The following is a 5,386-nucleotide window of genomic DNA, read 5'->3' on the forward strand; positions in this document are numbered from 1 at the left end:
CCAGTGGTCATGTATGGATGTGAGAGTTGGACTGTGAAGAAAGCTGAGCACCGAAGAATTGATGCTTTTGAACTGTGGTGTTGGAGAAGACTTTTGAGAGTCCCTTAGACTGCAAGGAGATCCATCCAGTCCATTCTGAAGGAGATCAACCCTGGAATTTCTTTGGAAGGAATGATGCTAAAGCAGAAACTCCAATACGTTGGCCACCTCATGTGAAGAGTTGACTCATTGGAAAAGACTCTGATGCTGGGAGGGATTAGGGGCAGGAGGAGAAGGGGACAACAGAGGATGAGACCACTGGATGGCATCACTGACTCGATGGACGTGAGTCCGAGTGAACTCCGGGAGTTGGTGATGGACAGGGAGGCCTGGCGTGCTGCGATTCATGGGTCGCAAAGAGTCGGACACAACTGAGCCACTGAACTGACTGCTTGTTTACTGCTCATCCTTTCTTTATATGGATCTGAGGTTCTAACCTATATTGTTTTCTTTCTCTCTAAATAACTTCTTTTAATACTTCTTGTATGGCAGGTGTACTAGGAACACAGTACCTTGGTTTTTGTTTGTCTGAGAAAGTCTTTATCTCTCCTTCACTTTTGAAGGATAATTTTGCAGAGCAGAGAATTCAAGGTTGGTAATTTTTTTCTTTCAATACTTTATTTTGCTCTGTTCTCTTCCTGCTTACATAGTTTCTGAGGAAATTTTGGATGTAATTCTTGTCTTTGTTCTTCTATAGCTATTTTTTCCTCCCTGTGGCTACTTTCAGGATTTTCTATTTATCTTTATTTTCTTTAGTTTGAAAATAATATTCCTCTATGTAGCTTTTGGGCATTTATCCTGCTTGTTGTTCTCTGAGTTTTCTAGATCTGGGTTTCAGTTCAGTTCATTCAGTCACTCAGTTGTGTCCGACAGTGTTTCAATTTCCAGCATTTCTTTACTGTTATTTCTCAGGAATTCTGTCTACATTGATAAGCTGTTTTTGCTTGCTATACATCTTTACTCATAGAGCCCTTAGCACTGTTGTTTTTGTTGCTTAGTTGCTAAGTCATGTCCAACTTTTTTGTGACCCCATGGACTATAGCCTGCCAAGGTCCTGTGTCCATGGGATTTCCCAGGCAAGAATACTAGAGTGGGTTACCATTTACTTTTCCAGGGCATCTTCCCAACCCAGGCATTCAATGTGTGTCTCCTGCATTGGCAAATGGATTCTTTAGCACTGAGCCACCAGGGAAGCCCAGCCCTTAGCATATTAATCATAATTGTTTTAAATTTTGAGCCTGATAATTTCAACATCCCTGCCATCTCTGGTTCTGACAAGACAGACAGCCAGTTTGCTCTTCAAATTGTAATGTTTGCCTTTTAGTGTATCTTGTAACTTTTTCCTGATAGAAGAACATGATGGATCAGGTAAAAGTAATTGTTGTAAGTATGCCTTTAGTAATGCAGTGCTAAGATTTGGGGACAGGGAATGTATGGGAAGAGGAGAAGTGGTCTACAGTCCTATGATTAGGTCTCAGTGTTATAATGAGCCTCTATCTCTAGAGAGCGAACTTCACAGTGTTTCTCAGCCCTCCCCCTCCACCGTTAGGTGGGAAACGATGGTTATCGCTGACAAGAGCTGAGTGTTTCCTTTCTGCCAGGTCAGTTTGGTTCTGCTAATACTCCATCAGGTTAGGCCCTGGCTAACCAGTTTTTTGAGACCAGGACTTAAGAAGAACAGAGAGCTCAGGCATATTTCAAAATTGTTTATTTTCCTTCCTCTTTCAATATCATGAGGGGACTTTCTGCACTATTTACTATGAGACTCCGGTTGAGTTCCTGGAGATAAAACACTAAAGTTTGTGTGTTGTGGGAGTGGCTCTGATGACTAGATTCCCCTGGAGTTTTTATCTCTCATACTGGTCCACATTGAGCATCCAGAAATTCATCAGTTACACTCAAGTTTTCTTATCCTGGTGGTACTGTTTCTACTGGCAGTTCTCACTCATGGGTCTCTAGTTCAGTAGGCTGTGACTCCTATATCTGCCTGTCTGTCTCTCCAATCTTAGGGACAATGCTTTGCCCTTTGTCCTCATCTCCCTTCAGATCAAGAAGAGTTTTTGATTTTTCAGTCTGTTCAGCTTTTCCCTTGTTAAATAGAATATCAACTTCCAAGCTCTTTACATGCAAAACCAGAAATCCAAACTTTCTTGATTACAACATCCTTCATGAATCAGTAATTTTTAAATAGAATGTCTAAACCAAAAGAAACATCCAACAGTTATGTTTATTAAGTAGATAGGCTCAGACTACTTAATAAATATTTATGTCTCAACATCTTATCAGCCATTTTGAAAAGGAATAACACACATCAATTGAAATAAAGGTGTTTTTTTAATAACTGCAATTATTTAGCAAGAGGATGTATAAACCTACAGTGTATAAACCTACAGCACAACTTCTCAAACCTTAAAATGAGATTGAATTCCCCCTCCTTCATTTTCTATTTCACATTGATGGCAATGTAAATTTCTTTTCTATCATAGCAACCACAAAAAAAAACTCATCTTTGCAAAGCTATGACACCATCAAAAGGAACATGGCACAATCTAACGTTGAAATAGCAATTTATTTAAAGCTAGGCATTTGTGCAGTCTGTCAAACATCAAATATTATTATGTTTCTTCAATAATTTAGAGTACCCTACAGTGTATCTGGCAAAGGTTAGTTTTCATTCCAATCCCAAAGAAAGACAATGCCAAAGAATATTCAAACTACCACACAATTGCACTCATCTCACACACTAGCAAAGTAATGCTAAAAATTCTGCAAGCCAGGCTTCAAAGGTACGTAAACTGTGAACTTCCAGATGTTCAAGCTGGATTTAGAAAAGGCAGAGGAACCAGAGATCACATTGCCAACATCTGCTGGATCATCAAAAAAAGCAAGAGGGTTCCAGAAAAACATCTATTTCTGCTTTATTGACTATGCCAAAGCCTTTGACTGTGTGGATCACAAGAAACTGTAGAAAATTCTGAAAGAGATGGGAATACCAGACCATGTGACCTGCCTCTTGAGAAATCTGTATGCAGGTCAGGAAGCAATAGTTAGAACTGCACATGGAATAACAGACTGGTTCCAAACAGAAAAAGAAGTATGTCAAGGCTGTATATTGTCACCCTGCTTATTTAACTTATACGCAGTGTACATCATAAGAAATGCTGGACTGGATGAAACATAAGCTGGAATCAAGATTGCTGGGAGAAATATCAATAACCTCAGATATGCAGATGACACCTTATGGCAGAAAGTGAAGAGGAACTAAAAAGCCTCTTGATGAAAGTGAAAGAGGAGATTAAAAAAGTTGGCTTAAAGCTCAACATAGAGAAAACTAAGATCATGCCATCCGGGCCCATCACTTCATGGCACATAGATGGGGAAATAATCAAAACAATGACAGACTTATTGTGGGCCGGGTGGGGGGGGCTCCAAAATCACTGCAGATGGTGACTGCAGCCATGAAACTAAAGGACACTTGCTCCTTGGAAGAAAAGTTATGACCAACCTAGACAGCGTATTAAAAAGCAGAGACATTACTTTGCCAACAAGGGTCCATCTAGTCAAAGCTATGGTTTTTCCAGTAGTCATGTATGGATGTGAGAGTTGGACTACAAAGAAAGCTTAGCGTCGAAGAATTGATGCTTTTGAACTGTGGTGTTGGAGAAGACTCTTGAGAGTCCCTTGGACTGCAAGGAGATCCAACCAGTCCATCCTAAAGGAAATCAGTCTTGAATGTTCATCAGAAGGACTGATACTGAAGTTGAAACTCCAATACTTTGGCCACCTAATGTGAAGAACTGACTCATTTGAAAAGACCCTGATGCTGCGAAAGATTGAAGGTGGGAGGAGAAAGGAAGGACAGAGGATGAGATGGTTGGATAGCATCACAGACTGAATGTACATGCGTTTTTAGCAAGCTTCGGGAGTTGGTGATGGATAGGGAAGCCTAGTGTGCTGCAGTCCATAGGGTTGCAAAGAGTCGGACACAAATAAGCGACTGAACTGAACTGAAGAGTGCATCTGAGGCCTGGCTGCAGTACCCTGAAAGTGAAAGTGTTGGTCACTCAGTCATGTCTGACTCTTTGAGGTCCCATAGACTGCAGCCTTATGGACAGCAGAGTCTGGTGAGCTGCAGTCCATGGGGTCACAGAGTCAGACGCAGCAGAGCAACTAACCCCTTAGACTATAGCCCTGTAACCAGGCTCATCTCTCCATGGAACTGGGTAGCCATCCCTTCTCCAGGGGATCTTCTCAACCCAGCAATCAAACCCAACTGCCTAGCATTGCAGGCAGATTCTTTACATCTGAGCTACCAGGGAAGCCCTCAAAGGGAACCATGCTGCCTGAACAGGGACTTGAACCCTGGATCCTCAGGTTAAAAGCCTGATGCTCTACCAGTTAAGCTATTCAGGCAGTGCCCTGGAGAGTTGATAAATGGTACATTTACCCAAAGCTGTCATATGCAGTTGGGAACAGTTATGAGACCCAATTAAAATAAATGAATTAATTTTTTAAAGTTATGTGAAATATCTTTATATCATCCTATGAAGCAATCTTTAGTATCTGTTAAGTAAGGTGGGAAGGAAAAAGGTATAAAGCATATTAGCAAAAGAAGGCAAAAGATGAATATAAATACATTTTTCTTATGTTTAAAAACTGGGAGGAGAAATCAAAATTGTTTCCAAAATTCACCCACAGACACAAGAGGATGACAGAGTGGAGGATTCTGAGACAAAAATTAGGTTTTTTTAACTAAGTATTGTTTTTTGGATTTGATTTAGGAAATATATACAAATGTTACATAATTATTAACAATTTTTTAAACAATTTCTAAAAATAGAAAACTAAATGAAGCAAATGAACTTAACTGCATATTGATTTTGTATTATAACCACACAGAGAGTAACTACTTCATGTGATTTGAAAACAAAACTAGTACTAAATTATCCAAAGGTTTTAAGAACTACAAAAACATATTAAGCTATAGCCATTTACCATATTCTTGTTGGTAGTATTGATATTGTTACTCTGAGACTATTTTGTGTGTACTGTGGGTTAAAACAAATTAACTTTAATGTTGTTGAGAATTTAACGTGAAAGAAAGTAGATACAGATGTAAATAATGTAGGAATAAAGAAAAGAATCTTAGTCCTATAGTTAAGTTGGGAGAGTCAAAATAAGTTCATGAAAATATTTTCTATTTTTCTTGTTATGGTTTTGCAGATACACCCATCATTTAAAAATGCACATTTAATTTCCAAATACATGGAGTTTCTTAAGTATCTTTTATATTAATTCCTCATTTTGATATTCAGTTCAGTTCAATCACTCAGTCGTGTCTGACTCT

General features: G+C 39.2%; 1 non-coding gene across 1 annotated transcript; it reads right to left on the reverse strand.

Moving 5' to 3' along the window:
• On the reverse strand, positions 4,380-4,452 carry TRNAK-UUU. Its single transcript has one exon. It is a non-coding gene; the product is annotated as a tRNA-Lys (tRNA).

This window comes from Capra hircus, chromosome 5, assembly GCF_001704415.2.
Source record: "Capra hircus breed San Clemente chromosome 5, ASM170441v1, whole genome shotgun sequence".
NCBI classification, from domain to species: Eukaryota; Metazoa; Chordata; class Mammalia; order Artiodactyla; family Bovidae; genus Capra; species Capra hircus.